We start from the raw sequence: 14,034 nt of genomic DNA on the forward strand, positions 1-14,034 counted from the left end.
ACTGTTTGTAGGTCTCTAGGCTACTGTTTGTAGGTCTCTAGGCTACTGTTTGTAGGTCTCTAGGCTACTGTTTGTAGGTCTCTAGGCTACTGTTTGTAGGTCTCTAGGCTACTGTTTGTAGGTCTCTAGGTTACTGTTTGTAGGTCTCTAGGCTACTGTTTGTAGGTCTCTAGGCTACTGTTAGTTTTGTAATGTTTCTACCTGTTGTCTTTCCTATGCTGTAAGTTGTTTCTGTATAAATGTTCTGTTGTTCTATCAATGCATGTTGTAACTTTGTAGCCGTGACTGGCTGTGAAACACACACACAACTCCGGTTTACCTGTCCTGTAAAAAGTGTCTCAATGTCCCAAGATCTTTCTTTACATTCCGCTTAGATGACTTACAGTTAAATAAAATCAAATTCATTAATGGTTTTGTATTCCAGACATGTATTCCAGGCATTATTGAAGGCTTTCAGTGATACAAAGAAAAATTGAACTGACAGTTACATACTCTTAGGAAAGAAGCAGATCTACAATAGCATGTTTCAGAAGGAAGATTCTGTCCAACCAGAGAACAAAATTACCCAAAACACCCATATAAACAAGACTTATATGTTGGCAGAGGTTTCATACCAATTTTTAATGGGAGATACTGGTACAGTCTGGTCCATATGCATGTACACACTGTCTGAGCGGCATTCTGATTATGCCTGATCCCTGTGCTGTCCTGTGTCTGTATGTCCATGAAGAGGAGGTAGACAGTAACCCAGGGTTATATAAAGAGGAATCTGTCCAGGGTTATATAAAAAGGAATCTACCCAGGGCTAAATAAATAGGAAGCTGTCCAGGATTATCTGAAGAGGAGGTTGTCCAGGATTTTCTGAAGAGGAAGCTGTCCGGGATTATATGAAGAGGAAACTGTCCAGGATTATATGAAGAGGAAGCTGTCCAGGATGGTCATCCTGTCTGGGTTGGCACCCCCCTTGGGTTGTGCCGTGGCGGAGATCTTTGTGGGCTATACTCAGCCTTGTCTCAGGATGGTAAGTTGATGGTTGAAGATATCCCTCTAGTGGTGTGGGGGCTGTGCTTTGGCAAAGTGGGTGGGGTTATATCCTTCCTGTTTGGCCCTGTCCGGGGGTGTCCTCGGATGGGGCCACAGTGTCTCCTGACCCCTCCTGTCTCAGCCTCCAGTATTTATGCTGCAGTAGTTTATGTGTCTGGGGGCTAGGGTTAGTTTGTTATATCTGGAGTACCTCTCCTGTCCTATTCGGTGTCCTGTGTGAATCTAAGTGTGCGTTCTCTAATTCTCTCTTTCTCTCTCTCTCGGAGGAGGACCTGAGCCCTAGGACCATGCCCCAGGACTACCTGACATGATGACTCCTTGCTGTCCCCAGTCCACCTGGCCGTGCTGCTGCTCCAGTTTCAACTGACCTGAGCCCTAGGACCATGCCCCAGGACTACCTGACAAGGTGACTCGTTGCTGTCCCCAGTCCACCTGACCATGCTGCTGCTCCAGTTTCAACTGACCTGGGCCCTGGGACCATGCCCCGGGACTGCCTGACATGATGACTCCTTGCTGTCCCCAGTCCACCTGACCGTGCTGCTGCTCCAGTTTCAACTGTTCTGCCTTATTATTATATGACCATGCTGGTCATTTATGAACATTTGAACATCTTGGCCATGTTCTGTTATAATCTCCACCCGGCACAGCCAGAAGAGGACTGGCCACCCCACATAGCCTGGTTCCTCTCTAGGTTTCTTCCTAGGTTTTGGCCTTTCTAGGGAGTTTTTCCTAGCCACCGTGCTTCTACACCTGCATTGCTTGCTGTTTGGGGTTTTAGGCTGGGTTTCTGTACAGCACTTTGAGATATCAGCTGATGTACAAAGGGCTATATAAATACATTTGATTTGATTTGATGATTATATGAAGAGGAAGCTGTCCAGGATTATCTGAAGAGGGAGCTGTCCAGGATTATCTGAATAGGAGGTTGTCCAGGATTATCTGAAGAGGAAGCTGTCCAGGATTATATGAAGAGGAAGCTGTCCAGGATTATCTGAAGAGGAAGCTGTCCAGGATTATATGAAGAGGAAGCTGTCCAGGATTATATGAAGAGGAAGCTCTCCAGGGTTATATGAAGAGGAAGCTGTCCAGGGTTAAATAAATAGGAAGCTGTCCAGGGTTAAATAAATAGGAAGCTGTCCAGGGTTAAATAAATAGGAAGCTGTCCAGGGTTATATGAAGAGGAGGTTGTCCAAGGTTATATGAAGAGGAAGTCCAGGATTATCTGAAGAGGAAGGTGTCCATGATTATCTGAAGAGGAAACTGTCCAGGGTTATATGAAGAGGAAGCTGTCCAGGGTTATATGAAGAGGAAGCTGTCCAGGATTATATGAAGATGAAGCTGTCCAGGGTTATATGAAGAGGAAGCTGTCCAGGGTTATATGAAGAGGAAGCTGTCCAGGGTTATATGAAGAGGAAGCTGTCCAGGGTTATATGAAGAGGAAGCTGTCCAGGGTTATATGAAGAGGAAGCTGTCCAGGGTTATATGAAGAGGAAGCTGTGGACGGTGGGACAGGAGCAGGAGTCTAGTCTCCCAACACGTCTCCACACAACACGACACCTGGGGTTCCCCACTGCCTGCCACTGCAGAGACTGCCTGCCACTGAGAGAGGGGGGAGGGAGAGAGAGATCAAATCTGAGAGAGAGAGAAGGGGGGTGGGGGGTTGGAGAGAGAGCGAGAGAAACAACTGCTGTTTACTAGACAGTTTTTATCAGGCACTCGTCTAGACTAAGCCTGCCACCTAGTGGCTGAAATCTAACTCTCCAAACAAGAAACACAATATTGGGTTAGTATGTAAACATTATTTAAATATTTACTACATATCTATAGACTCTCCTCTCCTTGTGTGCCCAGCCTGTCTTACCTCTCCTCCTCCTCACCGTCTCCAGTGCAGTGTCTCTGCCCGGCAGCGAGGGCAGGAGGCTGGCATTCCACACACACCTGGTGGCCCTCCTTCAGGTACTGCATCCAGCGGGTGTGTGGCCCCACACTACGCTGGCACCAAGGGGTCAGGGAGGTCAGCTGGAACTGCACACAGTGCCTGGATATGCATACACACACACAAACACACAGGCATGCACAAACAAAAGCATATATAGACGTCACATTCACATTTTTAATTGAACCTTTATTTAGCTAGGCAAGTCAGTTAAGAACACATTCTTATTTACAATGACGGCCTAGGAACAGTGGGTTATTAACTGCCTTGTTCAGGGGCAGAACGACAGGTTTTTAACTTGTCAGCTCAGGGATTTGATCTGGCAACCTTTCGGCTACTGGCCCAATGCTCTAACCACTAGGCTGGCTGCCCACACATAAACAAAATCAAATCAAATCAAATTTTATTTGTCACATACACATGGTTAGCAGATGTTAATGCGAGTGTAGCGAAATGCTTGTGCTTCTAGTTCTAGACAATGCAGTAATAACGAACAAGTAATCTAACTAACAATTCCAAAAAAACTACTGTCTTATACACAGTGTAAGGGGATAAGGAATATGTACATAAGGATATATGAATGAGTGATGGTACAGAGCAGCATAGGCAAGATACAGTAGATGATATCGAGTACAGTATATACATATGAGATGAGTATGTAAACCAAGTGGCATAGTTAAAGTGGCTAGTGATACATGTATTACATAAGGATGCAGTCGATGATATAGAGTACAGTATCTACGTATGCATATGAGATGAATAATGTAGGGTAAGTAACATTATATAAGGTAGCATTGTTTAAAGTGGCTAGTGATATATTTACATCATTTCCCATCAATTCCCATTATTAAAGTAGCTGGAGTAGAGTCAGTGTCATTGACAGTGTGTGGCAGTAGCCACTCAATGTTAGTGGTGGCTGTTTAACAGTCTGATGGCCTTGAGATAGAAGCTGTTTTTCAGTCTCTCGGTCCCAGCTTTGATGCACCTGTACTGACCTCGCCTTCTGGATGACAGCGGGGTGAACAGGCAGTGGCTCGGGTGGTTGATGTCCTTGATGATCTTTATGGCCTTCCTGTAGCATCGGGTGGTGTAGGTGTCCTGGAGGGCAGGTAGTTTGCCCCCGGTGATGCGTTGTGCAGACCTCACTACCCTCTGGAGAGCCTTACGGTTGTGGGCGGAGCAGTTGCCGTACCAGGCGGTGATGCAGCCCGCCAGGATGCTCTCGATTGTGCATCTGTAGAAGTTTGTGAGTGCTTTTGGTGACAAGCCGAATTTCTTCAGCCTCCTGAGGTTGAAGAGGCGCTGCTGCGCCTTCTTCACGATGCTGTCTGTGTGTGGACCAATTAATTTTGTCTGTGATGTGTATGCCGAGGAACTTAAAACTTGCTACCCTCTCCACTACTGTTCCATCGATGTGGATAGGGGGGTGTTCCCTCTGCTGTTTCCTGAAGTCCACAATCATCTCCTTAGTTTTGTTGAGGTTGAGTGTGCAGCAGCACAGGGCTTCCACTCGGATACACATTTCCCAGCTACTTACTGACTGACTGAGTGTGTATGTGTGTGGGGGGGCATATTCCCAAGCATTGACCTGACTGCAGTACCTCTCTCTCCACACACATACCTACAGTGTGAGGGGCCCTGTCCTGGTGTACAATGGGAATTCTGAAGAACCTATTCATTTACCACTCTAATAAACCCCTAGTCAGCTCCAACTGTCGCAGACAGTCCAAAGACACAGACCATATTCACAGTGCAATCAAATGTTACTTTGGTAGTTTCCCCAGGTCATCAGATAAGCGTCACATATGGTAAACTCATTCAATGATTCAGAATTATCAGTTCATAATTGTAGTCTATCTGTTGAAATATTTGTGTTATATATTAACTTCTCTCTGAGTGGCATATTATACATAGCAGCAATAACCCTGCCTCGTTCTCTCTCAAACTCCTTCTGTTCCTCTCTTTTTGTCTCTGTATCAAGCAGGGCGAGGACAAACTCAATACACTTCAAAATGACTAAAACCAGATCGAAACTGTGTAGGAATGTTAATGGACCTTCTTCATTCATACATGTGTCCCGCTTGCTAATAAAAAATAGAAGCTAGACAGTCAGGGAGCACAACAAATTACAGAAACGTTGGATAGGGGATCATTTATTGCAAATTGACAGCGAAGAAATATTTCCAAAAATTGGTGCGGCCCTCCGTATCTCGTTGAAGACCAAATGCGTCTCTAGGGGTAAAATGAGTTTGACACCCCTGGTCTACATCATAAATAAAACAATACATCACACAAGACATTCTGCACTTTACAAATGGCTACTGCTTCACTATTACAAATTGTAAATATAAAATGTACAAAATTTCAACAATACAATATTACAATGTGTGGGTGTGTGTGGAGTTTGTATGTTAGAGTGTGTGTGTCTCTCTTCACAGTCCACGTTGTGCTGTGAGGTGTAATTTCCATGTAATTTTAACCTGATTTTACAGCTAGCTTGAGTTACCTGATGTGGAAGAGAGTTTTATGTAGTCGTGGCTCCATGTAGTACTGTACATTCCCAGAGTCTGTTCTGAACTTAGGGACTGTGAAGAGACCCCTGGTGGTATGTGTTGTGGGGTATGTATGGGTGACTGGGCTGTGTGTTAGCTGTTTGAACAGACAGTTTGGTGCTTTGAACACATCAATACTTTTCACAAATACAAGTAGTGATGCAGTCAAGCTCTCCTCTACATTGAGCCAGGAGAGATTGATGTGTACATTTAAGGGCCAGCCATGCTGCTCTATTCTGGGCCAACAGTAATTTGCCTATGTCGTTCTTTGCAGAGCTTGAGCATATAACTGGGCAGTAGTCCAGGTGTGATAAAACTAAGGCATGTAGGACATGTTTGGGTGATCGTGATGTCAAGAAAGCAGAGCATTTCCCCATTTTAGCAACCATTGCATCAATACATTTTGACCATGTCAGTTTACAATCTAGGTTTAGACCAAGCAATTTAGTCTCCTCGACTTGTCAAAAGTTTAATTGACAATGGTGCTGGCTCCACCAAGTCTTCATGCATTGGGCAACTGAGAAATATTGTTATGCTTCTATTATTGATCTCTGGTAATGTGCAACCAAACACTGGGCCGGTAGATACCATGCAATCTCTACCGACTCCCTATGATTTTAAAAACAGAGCAGGCTTGCTAGCTAATTTGTCCTATTTAGCTAGCTTGCTGTTGCTAGCTAATTTGTCCTGGGATATAAACATTGAGTTGTTATTTTACCTGAAATGCACAAGGTCCTCTACTCCGACAATTAATCCACACATAAAACGGCCAACCGAATCGTTTCTAGTCATCTCTCCTCCTTCAAGGCTTTTTCATCTTTGAACTTATATGGTGATTGTAATCTACACTTCCATAGTATTACCACGACAACCGGCAAAACATTTCATCTTTCAATCACCCACGTGGGTATAACCAATGAGGAGATGGCACATGGGTACCTGCTTCTATAAACCAATGAGGAGATGGGAGAGGCAGGACTTGCAGCGCGATCTGCGTCAGAAATAGAGCAGGAGCAGTGTGTGTGCACGAGCAGTGTGTGTGCAATAATTTAATAACATGGATTTGTAAAATGTATTTTGCAACGCTCGCGCACGCGACGTGTCCAGTCTGGTCAACATGTAAGAAACAAATGTACAGGATTGATCAGGAAGTCCAAATCAGATGACTATTTAAATGCAGTCACAGAGAACCTAAACAACCCTACCAAGTTCTGGAAGCTAATCAAATCAGTTTCAGGTTCTAATGTATCCTCTGGCCTAACTGACCATTTAATGATGGATTCTAATGAAGTGAAGGATAAAGCCAATATTGTAGGGTTTTTTAACAAGCACTTCATATCTGCTGGTTCAGTTTAGATAATGGTGGGGCCAAGGCCTCTAATGTAAACTCTGTTACAGATAACTATGACACAGGCCCTTGTTAACCATTTTAACATTAAGCCTGTTTCTTATACTGAGGTCTATACTGTAGCCAACGTCGTCTATACTGTAGCCAACGTGAGTAAAACATTTAAACGTGTTAACCCTCGCAAGGCTGCATCCCCAGCCGCATAATCAGAGCATGTGCAGACCAGCTGGCTGGTGTGTTTACAGACATATTCAATCAATCCTTATCCCAGTCTGCTGTTCCCACATGCTTCAAGAGGGCCACCATTGTTCCTGTTCCCAAGAAAGCTAAGGTATCTGAGCTAAATGACTGCCGCCCTGTAGCACTCACTTCTGTCATCATGAAGTGCTTTGAGAGACTAGTCAAGGACCATATCACCTCCACCCTACCTGACACCCTAGACCCACTCCAATTTGCTTACCGCCCCAATAGGTCCACAGACGACGCAATTGCCATCACACTGCACACTGCCCTAACCCATCTGGACAAGAGGAATACCTATGTAAGAATGCTGGTCATCGATTACAGCTCAGCATTTAACACCATAGTACCCTCCAAACTCGTCATCAAGCTCGAGACCCTGGGTCTCGACCCTGCCCTGTGCAACTGGGTCCTGGACTTCCTGACACAGTTGGCGGTGAGGGTAGGTAACAACATCTCCATCACGCTGATCCTCAACACTGGGTCCCCAAAAGGGTGCGTTCTCAGCCCTCTCCTGTACTCCCTGTTCACCCACGACTGCGTGGCCATGCACGTCTCCAACTCAATCATCAAGTTTGCAGACGACACCACAGTGGTAGGCTTGATTACCAACAACGACGAGACGGCCTACAGGAGGAGGTGAGGGCCCTCGGAGTGTCGTGTCAGGATAATAACCTCACACTCAATGTCAACAAAACAAAAGAGATGATCGTGGACTTCAGGAAACAGCAGATGGAGCAGCCCCCTATCTACACTGATGGGACAAGTTTGGTTGGATGACAAGTTGTCCTTTAAAGTTCATGTGGATAATCTTGTGACAAAGCTTAAATTGAAATTGAAATGTTATTTTCGTAATAAGGTTTGCTTCCCGCTTATGGCTAGAAAGAAGCTTGTTCAGGCCACTTTTCTCTCTGATTATTCTCTCTGATTATGGTGACTTGTTGTATATGCATGCAACCTCTTCCGTCTTACAGGAACTGGACTCTGTTTATCATGCATCCTTCCGCTTCATTACAAATGCCAAGTCACTCACCACCATTGCACATTGTACCAAATGGACCTCACTTTATATGCACAGAAAGATACATTTGTTTGCGTTCATCTACAAAGCCCTTTTGGGTAAACTCCCTCTTTACCTCTGTAGTCTGGTCTCCTTCACCACTAGCAGTTACCATACCTGGTCTGCTAGGTGGTTTCTACTTAAAGTCCCCAAGACATTCACAGTATTAGGCAAGGCTGCCTTCTCTTCTTGTGCACCAGACACATTGAATAATCTACCATCCATGCTTTACTAGATATGTTAGTGCCACTGAATTAATTTCAAATATTGATGTTAGACTCTGTTACAGAGGAGTGTAAATGCTTTTTTTTAGGCTGGATTGCGCTGTTGTATGTTTTAATTATGTAATGTATTTATTGTTGCTGCCTTCTTTACCAGGTCTCCCTTGAAAAATTGACTCTGGGTCTCAGTGGGCTTTTCCTGGTTAAATAAAAGGTTAAATAAATACAATTTGTTGCAAGATTTAAATGAGGTTAAGGGTTTAGAGAGTGATTTGTACCAAATTCAAAGCTTTTAGTGTTTATATATTTAGGATTATCATATTGCTAGACACCCATTCTGAAACTGACTGCAGCTCTTTGTTAAGGGTTGCAGTGATTTCACTTGCTGTGGTAGATGATGTGTATAATGTTGAGTCATCAGCATACATAGACACACAGGCTTTACTCAAAGCTAATGGTAGGTCATCAGTAAAAATAGGAAACAGTAAAGGACCAAGATAGCTACCTTGAGTTATACCACACTCGACCTGAGAGACTTCCATTAAAACCAGTTATGCATTAGGGGGCGCTATTAACATTTTTGGATGAAAAACGTTCCCGTTTTAAACAAGATATTTTGTCACGAAAAGATGCTTGACTATGCATATAATTGACAGCTTTGGAAAGAAAACACTCTGACGTTTCCAAAACTGCAAAGATATTGTCTGTGAGTGCCACAGAACTGATGTTACAGGCGAAACCCAGATAAAAATCCAACCAGGAAGTCCTGCATATTTTAAAACCGCCTCATGCCAATGACTCCTTATATGGCTGTGAATGAGCTACGAATGAGCTTACGTTTTCCACGTATTCCCCAAGGTGTCTACAGCATTGTGACGTCTTTTTACGCATTTCCATTGAAGAATAGCCGTAACGGACCATATATAGCAAGTTGTCACATGGTGTCTCCCCCAGAAAATCTTGAGTAAAATACTGAGGTAGCCATTTTTCCCAATCGCTTCTTATGAGAAACCAATTGCCTCGACGGATATATTAATCGAATATATATGTTAAAAACACCTTGAGGATGGATCCTAAACAACATTTGCCGTGTTTGTCGATATTATGGAGCAAATTTTGAAAAAAGTTTGCCGTTATAGTGGTAGCATTTTCTGGTCGATTTCTCAGCCAAGCATGATGAACAAACGGGAGCTATTTCGCCTACAAAAATAATATTTTTGGAAAAAAGGAACATTTGCTATCTAACTGGGAGTCTCCTGAGTGAAAGCATCTGAAGTTCTTCAAAGGTAAATGATTTAATTTGGTTGCTTTTCTTATTTTCATGAAAATGTTGCCTGCTGCCAGCAGAGCCTAGCATAGCATTATGCCATGATAAACTTACACAAATGCTTGTCTAGCGTTGGCTGTAACGCATATTTTGAAAATCTGAGATGACAGTGTTGTTAACAAAAGGCTAAGCTTGTGTTTGAATATATTTATTTCATGTCATTTGCGATTTTCATGAATAGGAAAAGTTTAGAGGGGTATTTAGGTCCGCTGTGTTATGCTAATTCGTTTGAGGCTATGATTACGATCCCGGATCCGGGATTGCTCGTCGCAAGAGGTTTTAGCAGGGTTAATGTTCTGTTGGAGAGGTAGCTCTCAATCCGCGATATGCCAGAGGATGTAAAGCCATGACACATATGTTTTTTCAAAAGCAGACTACTGAAGCACTAAAGTCTAACAAAACAGCTCCCACAATCTAATCAATTTCTTTCAGCCAATCATCAATCATGTGTGTGTCAGTGCCGTACATGTTGGGTGCCCTTCGTTATAAGCATGCTGAAAGTCTGTTGTTAATCTGTTTACTGTGAAATAGCATTGTATCTGTTAAAAAAATGTTTTACCTAACTTTTACTAAATGGTCAGTAGTAACCAGATTGGCTGGCTGTTTGAACCAGAATATAGTGCTTTGCTATTCTTGGTTAATGGAATGACTTGTGCTTCCCTCCAGGCCTGAGAGCACACACTTTCATGTAGGCTTAGATTAAAGAGATGGCAAATAGGAGTGGCAATATAGTCCGCTACCATCCTCAGTCATTTTCTATCCAAGTTGTCAGTATCAGGTGGTTTGTCATTATTGATAGACAGCAATAATCAGAGTAGGACTTCTGATCCAGCTTTGCCTGTGGGCCAGATGTATACTGTAAGTTTGTCAGCAGTCCTTTAAGGGCACATCTCACCTCATTTAAAGACGGACAAGTACTGTACATGTATATTGACTAGCCTTTTTGGTAATATACTAAACACACACTCTCATATTTACATTTTGCGTTATAGTGTGATCATAGGTTTTAATGTTGTGAGTCAGGATAAGAACTATCAACATCAAACCAAAATCAAGAAAACTGTTATAAGGGAAACATAGGACTGCTAGCTAACGGTGTGATTGGATTATCCCCACAGGCAGCAATACTGTAATGATCAAACGCTAACTCAGGCTTTTGTTCAGTATAGTTCAGTTACCTTCACTTTCTTGGGTCCAGGAACGATTTTATACATCTTGAAGCCAGTTGGGCCAACAGACTTGTAATGGGTAGTGAGAGTTTGAATATGTCCGTAAACACTCCAGCCTGCTGGTCTGCGCATCCTTTTATCAACCAACAGAGATTTTTTATGTAAAATGAAACAATATTTTAAACAAATGTTATTTTGTCAAGTTCCTCCAACCTCATTTGACAATAAGTTTTGTGATATCATTTTTAAAAAACTATCCTCGACACAAAAAAAAAAATCTTGTGAAGGCCTAATTTCATGACAAACTATGGTTGGCAATTGATTATTTTCAGATGGGGAAAACCCCTGGTCTCAATGAAATTCCACGAGATACAGTGCATTCGGAATGTATTCAGACCCGTTGACTTTTTCCACATTCTGTTATGCTACAGCCTTAATCTAAAAGGGATAGAAAAGTTTTTTCCCACTCATGAATCTACACACAATACCCCATAATGACAAAGCAAAATTTGGCAAATTTATCAAATTAAATTAAAACTCAAATATCACCTTTACATAAGTATTCAGACCCTTTAATCAGTACTTTGTTGAAACACCTTTGGCAGCGATTACAGCCTAGAGACTTCTTGGGTATGACGCTAAAAGCTTGACACACCTGCATTTGGGGAGTTTCTCCCATTCTTCTCCACAGATCCTCTCAAGCTTTGTCAGATTGGATGGGGAGTGTCGTTGCACAGCTATTTTCAGCTCTCCAGAGATGTTCAGAGACTTGTCCAGAAGCCACTCCTGTGTTGTCTTGGCTGTGTCCTTAGGGTTGTTTTCCTGTTGGAACCTTCACCCCAGTATGAGGTCCTGAGCGCTCTGGAGCAGGTTTTCATCAAGGATCTCTCTGTACTTTGCTCCTTTCATCTTTCCCTCGATACTGACTAGTCTCCCAGTTCCTGCCGCTGACAAACATCACCACAGCATGATGCTGCCACCACCACGCTTCACCGAAGGGATGGTGCCAGGTTCACTCCAGACGTAACACTTGGAATTCAGGTCAAATAATTACATTTTGTTTTCATCAGACCAGAGAATCTTGTTGCTCCTGGTCAGAATCCCTAGGTGTCTTTTGGCAAACTCCAAGCAGGCTGCCATGTGACTTTTACTGAGGAGCACCTTCCGTCTGGCCACTACCATAAAGGCCTGATTGGTGGAGTGGTGCAGAGATGGTTATCTTTCTAGAAGGTTCTCCCATTTCCACAGAGGAACTCTGGAGCTCTGTCAGAGTGACCATCGGGTTCTTGGTCACCTCCCTGACCAACGCCCTTCTCCCCCGATTCCTCAGTTTGGCCGGGCTATGAAGAGTCTTGGTGGTGCCAAACTTCTTCCATTTAAGACTGATGGAAGGTGTATCATTGGAAGCAGTGTATACTCTGCGCATCAATGTTTTTCTTGCTGAGACGGCCGCAGTGCTTGCGGAAGTGTCCGAAGGGCAAGATAAGTTCATCTCAACTACCGTATTGCACAACTGCAAGGAGGAGGGAAGTTGCTCATTCACAGAGACAGCTGGCTCGAAATCATAACAAGAATGGTCAATCAGATTGGCTGATGGAATGTGTCGAGATATCGTAATATCTCCTTGGATCGGATTCTGCCCCAAGAGGTTTCTAAACGTCTTTTTCCCAAGGGGTGATTTTTACAGATACCCCTCGTGAATGACTGCGTTGCAGCTAGCGTTAGGTGACGACAGTGTGGTCGGTGGAGAAGGCACTGTAGCTTGTGTCCATACCTGGTTGGTTTTCTAATCCATCAATGGGAGTAACCGATCCATCAAATCTGCTCCAAGTAGCAGGGGTACAGTTTCGAGGCTGGTAACATACACAGAGTGGACGAGCGATACGTCCTTGAAGTGTAGTTTCAGCATGACTCTCAATGTGGGAGGCGAGGTAGTCTGAGTGACCCCTCGAAGTGTAGTGTTGCATCGTTCCACTTTTAACCAACGCTTAGTTGGCTTGAAAGCGCTTTTTAGATCATCAAACAATGTTTGAGATATGAGTGATATTGTCGCACCAGAATCAATTAGCGCATGACAAGTTAAGCAGTCCTCCAGGACTGTTTCTAGGTATGGTCGTTTTGATGTATGTTTAATGGACATATTCCCCACAAAGTGGAGTGGTCGTTCGCAACAACGTGATGTGTCAATTCTGTTCAAGGTGGAAGCAGATCGACTTTTCTGATTTTGAGTGGGCTTGGCTTTAATGAAGCCTTTGACCTTTTTCTTCGCAACCTTTGTATCAGAGTCTATAGGCAAAGCCCGTGGGCTTGTTTCTTGACCAAGTGGGCCCTGGATAGGGTCTCGAGTGAGAGCGGGAGATAATTGAATTTTAATGTCCTTGTTATGGGTGTTAATTCCTGCGGACCTGGTGTCCGGTAATTCCCTGTCTAGTCCTTGTGACTTATCTTTTACCATTTTATCAAATGTTTCTTTGTTTAGTTCTTCACGTAGCGGAACTTCTGGAGAACATTGGTCTACGTTTTGATCATCCTTCAACCCTTTGTTACCCTTGTGCTCTGACACTTTGTGTGGGTTGGGTGCAGGAACGTAGTGAACAGGTCGATTGTAGCGGTAGTCGTTTTGATGGCGACGTACTTTACAGTTATTTAGACAGCGGAGGTTATTAGAATCATGGTTTCGCGGTAGAAACTGTTGCTGTGCGTCATGTCTTAACGCTCCAATACCTGATAATGCACGCTCCAACTGGAGTGCTCCTGGTCAAACTTCAAAACCGAGTGGTCAGGGCTCTTAGTGTTGCGAGCTTTTGATGCCTCAAAAGCTGTGCTTGCATGCTCTCTGAGTTGTAAGATAGGCAAGCCAAGGTGGGCGGCAGGGCCCAAGTAGGTAATGAAGGTAGGATACATGTTCGACAGGAACATTTGTTTAAATGATAACAGGTCTTCCATGGCTGTTTCCGTGAGTAGGCCAAAGTGAGCTGAACGAAGCTTATGATAGTAAGCTTGTGGGTGTTCGTTCCGAGCTTGTTTGACCGTGTTAGCCAGTGAGCTATCGTGTTTGCGAGTCGCAGAACCACTGATTTCTAATTTCAAAGCTGTGGCAAGTTTAGCGTAGTCATTTAGCACGTGTTGCTGTTGTA

The sequence above is a fragment of the Oncorhynchus tshawytscha genome, linkage group LG07 (genome assembly GCF_018296145.1).
Source record: "Oncorhynchus tshawytscha isolate Ot180627B linkage group LG07, Otsh_v2.0, whole genome shotgun sequence".
Classification (NCBI taxonomy): Eukaryota; Metazoa; Chordata; class Actinopteri; order Salmoniformes; family Salmonidae; genus Oncorhynchus; species Oncorhynchus tshawytscha.